Source organism: Periplaneta americana, chromosome 1 (assembly GCF_040183065.1).
Source record: "Periplaneta americana isolate PAMFEO1 chromosome 1, P.americana_PAMFEO1_priV1, whole genome shotgun sequence".
Classification (NCBI taxonomy): domain Eukaryota; kingdom Metazoa; phylum Arthropoda; class Insecta; order Blattodea; family Blattidae; genus Periplaneta; species Periplaneta americana.
Window position 1 is genome coordinate 123,047,753 of NC_091117.1, and position 12,303 is coordinate 123,060,055.

The 12,303-nt window shown below is 35.2% G+C and overlaps 1 protein-coding gene across 1 annotated transcript in view; it reads left to right on the forward strand.

Moving 5' to 3' along the window:
- The first annotated feature begins 4,903 nt into the window (after positions 1–4,903).
- The window catches only part of LOC138700289 (luciferin 4-monooxygenase-like), a 110,110-nt gene continuing 102,710 nt past the window's right edge, over positions 4,904–12,303 (forward strand). The window contains exon 1 of the mRNA XM_069826801.1: positions 4,904–4,936. The gene's annotated coding sequence lies outside the window, so the exon portion shown is untranslated. The remainder of the gene's footprint in view (positions 4,937–12,303) is intronic.

The following is a 12,303-nucleotide window of genomic DNA, read 5'->3' on the forward strand; positions in this document are numbered from 1 at the left end:
TGTGTTCGTTTTTTGTTGAATAACTCTTCTCGGGTTCTCAGCCAGGTGAGTTGGAGATTAGCTTCCAAGCTCACCTGGCTGAGAGTTATTCTACATCAAACGCCAGGAAAGCCTCAAGTCATACATCGTTTTTTGTTGTTTCGAAATGACTGCAATATTCTTTTTCTTCAAATACTATATAAAAATAATTTTAATAAATTATGCTTTACAAACCACTACTTTGTCAAGTATAACTGAGTAAGCCTAAAGTTTCTTCTATTACAATTGTCAAGTATAGACACTGTTAATAACCGTGTTTTTTTTCCTTCTGCTAAGTGTATTTATAATGTCCAAATGCCTATTTAATCCAACCCTAGAAGCGCAGAATAAATTATTGTACACCCCTCCAGCTAAGAACTGGTAAGAGCACAGACCGGCGATCCGCGCGCATAACTGTACATTTTATGGCCGTGTGCACCATTCTCGATCATCTAGCCCGTTTATCAGCAATCACGGAAACATGGTTAATTCTTGACAATGATCAAGTTACAGATGCGGTGCACCGACATTTTCCCTCGATCAACTCAGTACCGTCAGCTGACGGTACGCTCGCTTGAGAAGAATCATCTGAGCGCTAGGTTACCGCGTATAAAACAGCGAACGAATGCACTTTGTGAATTATCGCTTGTTTTTGTTTGTCGGACTGCTTTCAAACATCCTCGCAGTTTTCAAATAACAAGTTTCAATAATCATGGAAGAAAAAAAGAAAAAAGCACCGAACTTCTCACAGTTCGAAGTGGGAATTCCTTTAGAACTCGTCAGCAATTCTGCATCCATATTACAGAATAAAAGTACTGACGGAAGTTCTCTAAGAGAAAAGCAGGCTACCTGGTTGGATTTAACCTCACAATTCACATGAGTTATACGTGTTTACATATTTCCACATAATTTGTAACGTAATTTATACAGTGGTATTTCATATTATTGATAATAATTGGGAAAAATTCAGTATACGGATACCTTACTGACAATTATCTTGAAATAGGCTACTAAAAAGAGCAGATTTGTATGTGTTTGTCGAATGCTCATCATCTTGCTTACGAAAAGACACTTTTCAGTGCCAATAATTTATTTGGGAAAATTTCAGTATACGGATACCTCACTGACAATGGTCTTGAAATAGGCTACTAAAAAGAGCAGATTTGTATGTGTTTGTCGAATGCTCATCATCTTGCTTGCGAAAAGACACATTTCAGTGCCAATAATTTATTTGGGAAAATTTCAGTATACGGATACCTCGCTAACAATTTTTTAAAAATAATAATAATAAAAAAAAAAAAGCAATTCGTCTGTGTATGTCGAATACGCATCATCATGCATACGAAAAGGAAGTTTTTAGTGCCAATTTATTTTGTGTGCACAAGTTTGGAATTTTGGAGTAAGAGGCAAAGGAAAGTATCCTTGTTCTGAAATTTATCCATTTATTTTGTGTTCACAAGTTTGGAATTTTGGAGTAAGAAGGAAAGGAAGGTATCCGTGTAATTTCTCTTAATTCAAGCGTAAATAGCCTAATTGTCCAAAACGTCATGTAGGTCCTAATAGTTTCAAACGGCAAATCTATAGCTAATAAATGATAATCTCGCATTCTACAAAATGGTCAGTTTTGCTATATTATTACCTGTATAGAATAACTACTTTATTATTATGTTAACAAAATTGGACAATTAGGCCTAAATAATATTTTGTCCTCAAGTAAAGTCCCGATCTTCCAAAGCAGAAACATATATAAAACATTAGTCTATTTTGAGAAAAAAGAACATTTTTAATATTCATCTACAAACTTACTCTTTCTACAATAACACCAATTCTGTTATTTCCGCAGTGATTTGCGTGTTCAAGATACATCATTTCATCTTCAATTCCATCAAGTACGTCAAATCGTGCCGCCAATTTGGTTTTCTCGACTTGACCATGTTCAATTCAAGATAATCAGTCCCACACCCGTGATCAAATTTGACTTTGATCGAGATTGATACTCCGCAAAATGGCGTTGAAGATGGTCAAGTGCCGACTTAACCATGGTCAAATTTTAATCGAGACTGGTGCACACGGGCATTAGAGTCGGATTTCTGACATGCCTGCATTCCACGCTACACCGAGAACTAACTATGTAATGTGGAAGTAGAATTTCGTATACTTTATTTAGTACTTCATCGTTACATTACACACTACACCGACAACTAACTATGTAATGTGTGGAGACAGCTATATAGCAATGCTTATGTATTCACACTACAGCGAGACATATGTTGTTACACAGTGAAGCCATCTCTGTATAGACTAGATATATTTTATTACGCCATAAGGAACGAACTTTGATCAAAGACTTTGTATATAATACTATACAAGACCTTTGGATTTGATACGTGCTAATGTTACATAAATTAATTTGAACATCTGACTTTCTATTAATTGTTTAATTTAATTCACGTAATACAAATTTTATAGGCTACAATTAGCTTAGTTACCTGTGGGAGCGGGACAATGTCAGCTGTGCCTTATTTCGACCGTTACTCCGTGCTACAGGAAAGCGTTTCCCATAGCTCGACAAACGTATTCTCACTGTAGTTTGTAACGGAACTAAAGCTGCATCTACACAGTTCAATTTTCCATGCGTGTATGCATGCAATCTGGGAAGAATATTGAAATAATCAAGTTTAAAACGTAAGTTCAATTAAGATACATCATTTCATCTTCAATTCCATCAAGTACGTCTACATTTTTTGTGTCTACATGGTGCGCCGTTTTGAACATCGTCTTCACTGCGTAAATATATTAATTAATAATCGATTTACGGGGAAACAGTTGGCAGCCCGACTAAAGAAAAGAACGACCATGCGATAAATTGATAGCGATAAATCTAGCTGCAGAAATGATCGCGATGTTTAGCTGTGATTCGTTGGAATTCAAAATTTCATTACACTTAATTGGTCGAAAATAGAATGTCATATAAACGAAATAGTAATTTTATAATTTTTTATATTGTCATATTTAGCATGTATACTACGACATATGAGGCACACAGCGCACAAATGGCCCAACCCACAAAATTTGAATATTGTAATTATTGCTTTAAAGCGCTCTTCGTATTGTTCTCTTCAAAATGTAAGTTGGCCTAATAATAACCCCAGTTTTTCCATGAGATTTCAGCACAATTTTCGTTTGTGTATCGTATTTCGCGCCTGTTACAAAGAGGTAGAGTGGAAATGTATTTTTGTGGGTTGGGCCTCATATACAGAGTGGTTCACGAGGATTTACCGTCACTTACGGAGCTTATTTCCGAAGACATTCTGAGCAAAAAATGTCATATAAACATTTGTTCTAATCTCAATATTTTCAAAGCTACATTAATTTGAAATGTTTATTAAAATACGTTTTTGTTCTTTAGTTTTAAGGGTAAAAAAATATTACAAATAGAGAACGAACTGTTCAGAAATGTAATTTCTTTAATTGGCTAGTGCTCTGAAGCTAAAAATGTGTTGTTAATTGCTTTGTACAGATTTTATTTTTCAATTTTTAACTAAAAATTATATCATTTTTACGTATACTTATCACAAAAATTGTTACAAATCATACGACTTTAGGAACTTGATTCTTTACAATTTAATTATGCATCCTAATGTACAGTCTTAAAGAATTTACAAGACTGGCGTGATTTATAACAATTGTTGTGATAAATTCGTAAGAAAATGTAATTTTGTAGTTAAAAATCGAAAAAAAAAAAAAAATCTGTACGAAGCAACTACGGAATTCACAATACATTTTTCGCTTCAGAATACTAGCTAATTAAAGTAATGATATTCCTGAATAGTTCATTCTTTATCTGTAATAGCTTATTATTTTACCCTTAAAACTCAAGAGTAGTGATATTTTACAAACAACTTCAAATTAGTGTAATTCTAAAAATATTGAGATTGGGACAAATGTTTATATGACATTTTTTGCTCAGAATGTCTTCGGAAATAAGCTCCGTAAGGGACAGTAAATCTTCGTGAATCACCCTGTATAAGGTTCTGATTGACACTGCGTGGATGAACACAAATGTGTGGAGACTCGGCATTATCTTGCCCAAAAACAATTCATGAGCTGTGATGATTTTTCCTTCGGCTGAATTTGAACATGCAATGCATACATGGAAAGAGAAGCACGACAAGCACTGTACCAGCGAGGGTATGCCAGATAATACTCGATAAAAGGGTGCTGAAATCGTGATTTTCGCAGCATCATAATACGCCCATACTTTATTATACTCCATGTATAGAGAAAGTGAAACTCCCGATGTAAGTCAATGTTTGTCAGATAACAGCGAGTGATAAAACATTGTGTGTAGCAGTATACAATGAGCGAAGTATAGCTTTAGAACTGTTGATTCAGCGATATTCGATTCCCCTGACTACAGAGAGTCGAGTAAACTTCCGGTAAATCGCGCAGATGTTAAATGTTTCAATCCTGAGAATTTCAACGTTCGTTGGTTTCATGTCCCGAAACAGACTACTGCCGAGTTTGCTATTGTGTTGCATTCGTTATATCACGAAGAGAAATACTGAATGGACAGCCATGCTAGTATTTTATTGCCTTTAAAAATCCAACGTAAACCTCCGCTAAGCGGCAAGCACGTTACTGAAAAGCGTAGACCAATTAGTTCATCAGGAATCATCCAGAGTGCACCACAGGCGTTGGATTCAATTACATTACACTCATAATTAATGATAATGCACAATTGTTCGGATGCCACATGGGAAACGGAGTACCCCGGCCTTGACCACAGACTTGCCAATACAAATTATACATTCAGAATGAAACAAACAGGTTTTGAACCCGGGCTCCTTCGCTTATAAGCCCAGTATGCTAGCACTGAGGCACAGTGGCGGTAACAAAACGAAGCATCAGCCTGGAGGTTTATCTAGTCTATCCAAAACTTGAACCGTCGCACAGTGGTCCGAATCGCTAAAAAGCCGGACAAAAGTCATTTTTCGAACTTCATATTAAAAGCATAAAATTATCTCAGTAATAATCCTCAGTAGTCATTCTAATAAGACAAAGTGTCTTTCGAAGAATATTTCAAAGGTTCTGGTCAATACTTACGGGCAAAAGTGACACAAATCTTTCCTGATTAACTCTGCATTTTTATAAATGATTTCTGAACATTGTGTCTGACTTGACAATGCAAAGTAAAATGCTAAGTATATTTTTTGTGAATGTATTATGGTCTTATGTATTAGGAAAAATTACAGTTTTCAGTAATTTTTGTTTCTAAGTACTGATAATAATCAAATTTTTATTGCTCGTGTTTTGGGAAAAAAACGAAATTGTTTTAGAGTTTTAAAAAAATGCGCAGAAGTGTACACCGTGAAACTTACATAATGATATTGGTAGACATTTGTAAGTTTGTCACTGAAGGTTTCATCTGCAACGCCCTGCAACACTGCGAATTATGACGTCTAAATCATATCTATGCGTCTGGTCCGTCAACACATGTTGCGCCATACGCATTTCCAGAGAGTTATGTTTGATTACTTAAAGACTGAGGAGTGATTTGTTGGAAGTAAACAACAAAGGCCCTTAATTTTTTCCATATCCAGAGAGGACTTTTGTTTGTTCCAGGTCATTGTATAATGTGTGCATAATGTAGTGTGTAAAAATGAATTTACGTGTTAGTTGCGAAGAAATTTACGAGAAAATTAAAGAAAAGTGTAGTAAAACTCTTGTGCATCATGAAGAATATGTTGTGCACTATATAAAGAATAAATGTGAATTAAATGTGGACAGTCATAACACAAAGTCACTAGAAAGTGTAATAAGAATGTGTTTTTTTTTCTTCAATAGAACAAAATTAGTCACCGCAGCGAAACCACGTATCTTCGTAAAAATTCGAAATTATTGTAACAAGAAATTTAGTTACCACTTACAGAAATTTCTTCTATTTCTTCTTATTCTTCTGAAAAGTGTTATCAATGATAGTAAGTATAGAAAATTTCCAAAATGTCAATACTGTATGCCACCCAAGTACATAAAATTCTTGTTCATGGATCTATAATTGTGCAGGCAACTCAGTTAAGTTATTTTATCGGTTGCAGAATTATTAGAAGATTCCATTGAGTGTAGAAACTAAGATGTGATAAAATTTCGAGAAAGTTTTATTCGAAGATTTCAAAACGAGACGACAATTTAGACCTCTTTAGCTGGTTAATGTTGACTTCTGACCCATAAATTTCCAGTTTGAATAAACTACCAAAGGAAAATAAAAATTAAATATATCTTCGGAAGTGCGTGGTCTTTTGGTAATATCCGAAGAAGAGAAGGGGGAAGAAGACGACGAATTTGAAACATCAGCTTGCGGGGACGAGTGACAGGCTGGAGATCTAAGTTCCTCTTGAAATTCTTTACTTTATCACGTAAGAATATTTTGTCTTCCTTTTTTAAATCCGAACCACTCTTAGTGTTTGAATTGCGACTTTCAAACAGTAGTTCTGTATTTCAACTTGTCTATATTTACAACAATGAAACTACTCAGTGTATCCAAGGCACACTTCTCAGATCTAATGCTCAACACCTTCGTAAGTAGCAAATTGCATTACTTTATTTCTCCTTAGCCATAAATTTCATAACAAAATGTATAAAAATGTAGATATTCTAATATAATTTAGCACAATAATGTAATGGAATTTACAAGTGTGCAAGTTCATACAAGTTAAATTTATATTACCAGTATTATTAAATGGTACTTAACATTTTGGATACCCCTACAAAACTACGAAAATATTAACGGATTATTTATGTTATTAAATGAAGGAATGTACTCACCCAGAAAAATTCAATCCTTAATTGAATTTCGATTATAACTTATACAGGTTACATATAATTTTAAACTTGTGGATTACATAACTTATGTAACTTTTCAACCCTTATATTAGGGGTTGCTGATGAAATCGTGTACATAAAATAACTATACTGTAATTATTGCATTTATCGATTTTGCATAAAATAACAGGAGTGTGATAAAAATACCTAATTTGGCCCTTATTACTGAACGTATAATTACCTCACCCCTCAAGAGGGGTAATTATTTATTTCCAAATGTCATTAAAATTTGCACACGTTAGATACATGTTATTAGTAATAAGTGTACCAAATTTCAAGTTAATATGACCACTAGAAAAGGAGTTATTACTTTTGTCCGTGTTTTAACCGATTCGGACCACTGCGCGTCGTCCTTGATGTTATCATCGACCAAAGTACGTACTCAAGGGCGGAAGGGAAGAAAGAGTTCTTTACTTTCCATGTTTTCTTGGATATACAATTGTTATTTCACAATTTATAGCAAAGATGTGGTGTACCCTTATTCTTTCTGAAAATAATACACGACAATGCCTCATCTGATGTAAAACTGTCTATAAAAGTGTCAGTGTTATTGATAAACGAAAGTTTATTGTGAGAACTCATTACAAATATGATTGCGAATAAATTGGTAATTATTGTAAAAATGTATAAATAGCTGAGGTATTTTGTTTAATATGTGTGGTTTATGTTTTATTTGGATGTATTACTTTGTATTACGAACACAGACATATAAATGCGAAAAATACATTAGAAATGCCATATTTACTCGAAAATAACACCCCATCGATTATAAGACACTTCTAATTTATTAAAATATTGTTTCATTAAAAAATATTTTGAATGGGAATATTACATCCATAAGATAATACCGGTAGTATAATTCTAGTGCGGTATTCTAAGTGAGATAGAAACTGTAAGTCAGGTATGCTCATTCTCTGACTCCCGATTACGTTCTGTAATCACAACCTTCCAATGCAGCGCATGCTGTTCCTCGTTCGAAGCTCGACGGATGACTGCGGAAGGCAGTTCAAGTACTTCGTAAACGCACGAACAGTGTAGGACAACGATACAGTCAGAACATTCTACAGGGACATCATTTAATTTTTACTAACATTTCTAATATTAACCTGCCTATACCTTTGGCTTAAAGGTTGTGAACCGGAAACACCGTTTGCTAACCCCTTCCATGACTGGAGTTCGATGATACTGGTGTAAGATACAAACAAATCACTTTACTAGGTATAGGAGGGATGAAAAGTAGTTCATCCATTTACATAAAGTAGGAAATATCGCGATTTTCAGTTTGATAATTTTCATTAGGCTTTTGTTTAATCAAAATACAGTACTGTATTAATAATAAGCGTTTTTACTCTCGAACTGAGCTGTCCATTCGGACGTATTCATTATGCAGTGTATATTATACTATCTACAGCACATTAGCATACAATATAGAGAATGAAGTTAGTTGAAAAATAATCATAATATGAATATTTAAACACATATTTGAAAATGACGGTCGTTCATTTCTATACAGGTTTTAGTTCTTTTGTGCATATTATCGCACTATAGACTATTGCATCTAATTCCGATTACCAGTTTCGTCTTTCGTACTAGTAACTCATGTTGAAATAATTCTGTACCTACTCTATAAAAGAGACCTTACGTACTGTACATTCAATCTTCACTTCTGCCCGATCCGAAAAGATAAAATTACTCAGACATGCTATTTACTGTCCGTCCAAATGGTTTTGTCGCAGGGTCTTAGAAAGGGGGGAACTTAAGTGACAGTTAATTACTTAACAAGGCCTTTTTATTTAAGTTATTTTAAACAGTTGTATAATATTACGTAGACGTCCAATTCCTAACAGAAATTAATGGTTTCAGAAAAGAGCTAAGACAGCCCAGCCACAAAGGGACGCGCAGAAGTGGGTGGGGGAAACCGGGATGCGACATAGGCAAACGGACGACAGTACCTGTACGAGAATATGATTCAATATTGAAAGCGAATATATTTCTGGAACGTACTATACTCACTAACTCAGTAATGTTTGTGTTTACTATGACCGTAAGGCGACTTTGACCGTATACGCTTGGTTCTGTGTGAAGAACGGTTGAAAGTTTACTAGTTGAGGGGGTGGGACTGAAGTACATTCAAAAACTCAGTTACAATAAAAATTGAAGTAAAAATAAAATGATGTCCCTGTATAAGTAAACGATCATTCCGTACAGCGTGGGAGGAAGACTATTTTTGTTTTGCGTTCGGTGAAAACATAAAGTGTTTACTATGTTGTAAGGTACTGTCAGGAATAGTACTGAGCAACATAAAACTACATTATGGGCTCTGCTACCCAGAACATGCCGAAGTGACAGAGAAGCTGTTTTCTGTAATATAGCCTATTTTCATATACAAACATTATTATTATTATTATTATTATTATTATTATTATTATTATTATTATTATTACTATTGTTATTGTTATTGCGGTGATTTTATTCCAGCAGAAATAGATATTTTGATAAAATAATTTTTCAAGGGTGCAACGTGCACTACAGCTTCAAAAATTGAAAGCACTTCATGAAAAGCCAAACATTGAAGAGAGTGGAACATTTCAGAGTCTATGTTTTGGAGCAAGTTAGGCCTATGTAGTATGTTGGGAATTAGCTAAGGCACTAAAACCCTTCATGGATGGTGAACTTATAAAGAGATGTATGGTGCCTGAGCAAAATATAGTTAATTATGTCTCTGTACTGCAACAGCTCAAATGTGAATTCACAGAACATAAATTTAGTGATTTTAGACGTATGGAGAGTGATATTAGTCTGTTTGTTAATCTTTTCACAGTAAATTTAGTACAATCCGTGCGAGTGCAGTTCCAGGACGAGTTAATTGATTTACTAAGTAACGTAGAATTCAGAACTAAATGCAGATAATATGACTTTACAAGCATAGAATTATTTTAAAAATGAACAAAACGAAATAGGGTAAACTAGGGTCTGTTGGACAGTCGGGCATGTTGGACACTCTGTACTTTAACGTGTTACGTCGCCACTTGTGGGCACCACATTCTGCTAGAAGTCAATGACGGAAGTCTAGTTTACCCTATTCCAAGATGAGCTTATTCGCTGCCACTATGTTAGCTACCGTCGCTTCGACATATGTGTGCAAACAATTATTTTCGAGAATGAAGGTTGCTAAACCCAAACATAGGTCCCGATTAACAGATAAACATCTTTTAGCGCATTGCAGTAAATTCGTTGGAAATAGATTCCCGATTACTTGCAGAAAAGAATGCAGATGTTGAATAGACAGCAATGTAGACTATATGGTGGAATATGAAAATTATATTATCTATGATATTATTATATCATAACCAGGCTTCGAGACTTCGGACCCAATAGAGCAGTTCAGTGAGAAATCCGCATAACAGCTTACTGACTATAGTGGTAAACCGTACAGTGGATGGGAGTGCTGTAGAATGAATGCCAACAAATACGCAAAGAAAAACGCTCTGGATTTGAAGGTTCTGACGAATAATTTGGTTTTCATACAAACCCATTTTCAAACTGTGTCTGAAAGTATTAGACGGTTAGAAAAGTCAGAGCAAAAGATGCGGGAAGCCCTCAAATTAATTTAGAAAATGACGCAGAGAATTAATGAGACACCAAATACATCGGTTACTGAACGTGTAAAACAGAAGTGGAAATCAATTTTATATAAAAATAATGGATATGGAACATTGTGTAACATAAACAGCAAATTAGTGGGCATAGAGTCACCCGAGAATAAAGGACTGTCTCTTAGAGACTGTAATGATGTTAGGTTTTTTCGTCTTGCTTCTATCACGTCATGGGACGTAGAGCGCAGCTTTCTACAGTACACACTTTGGCAGATAACCGAAAAAGATTAACGTTTGAGACACTGAGAATGTATCTTGTAGTACATGACAATTCGGTACTGTAACTGCACTTCCAAAAGGCGACCAATAGGATAAATGAAAAAAATTAAAATTGCTACATGCTTATTTCCACCATTAACACTGTGTATAATTAAACACAAGTGCTTATAAAAGACAGGAGAATAAATGCTTTTCACATTCTTTTGACATTGTCATTGTGTAATGTATATTTACTTTCAGAATGTACATATGTGTGTTTCCCCATACTACCGTACTCTATTCTAAATAGCAACGTTGTTACTTCAACACATCTCTATCTACCTGCAGCGAGTCAACAACCTATAGTGCATGCACAGTAAACTTATTGTATCGGGTCCAAAGTCTCGAAGCCTGATCATAACTATATTAAATATAATAAATAATGTAATAACTAAATATTGCAGTGTATACTCTTTCCTTTTTCAAATTCGGTTTATTATCCGTATTTGAAAGAGCGTAAGAACTGTGCTACGGGCGGTGCTGCAATGTACAATGCAATGTAGCTGCGGAGCCCAGTCCGTACCATAGACAAATAACAGAGGGGGTAACAGAGTCCGTACACTGTGTGTTATGCAGTGCAGCATCATCCGTGTAATCGGTGCATTTACAATTTTGAGCATACCTCCTGTAAGTTGTCAAGAGAATGAACGGTACGTGGAATACCGTTACGTTCATCCCAAGGACAGACTTCACGCTCTTTCAATAACTTTCAGCGAAAACGATGAGATCACAGGAGTGTGGAAGCTGGCCGTTCCGTTTGTCCATTCCACTTGATCATATACATATACATACATAGACATACATAATGTTCTGCCCAAGGGCAGGTCTTTCACTGCAAACCCAGCATTCTCCAATCTTTCCAATTTTCTGTCTTCCTCTTAGTCTCCGCATATGATAGATCTTAATGTCGCCTGTCATCTGATATCTGCCTTCCAGTAGGCCTATTTCAGCTCATAAAATCAATAACTGCCGGTAGTCTTGTGCTTGAGTGGCACAGTGTTTTCAAGTGCCTTGTGCATTTCAGATACTGCATAAAAATGAATTCCCGGAAAAGTTACACGGTTTCATTCAAGTTGGATGTTCTTAAATTTTCCGAGAAAAATATAGTGCGGGCTGCAAGTCGTGAGTTCTCGGTGCAATCAAACATGATTAGATACTGGAGTAATCAAAAAAGGAAAAATTCAAGCAGCAAAGGAAGTCCTCAAATTGCATTTTCACGTTATATATACTCGATTTTAAGACCCGAGGCGAATATAAGACCTCCCAAATTTAAAGACAAAAATGTGGTAAAAAATGACGGTCTTATTTTCGAGTAAATGCGGTAAATAAGCTGCAACATATGAGGCTGAAGTAGGATTAATGGAACTCGTGCGCATATTAATAATTATTGCTTATATTAGGCTAAATAGTTAGACTAAGACATTTTGTGTGCTGAAGTGAGATCTAGACTACCGGGTTTGAACTCCCCCCCCCCCCCGTTTAACTTTCT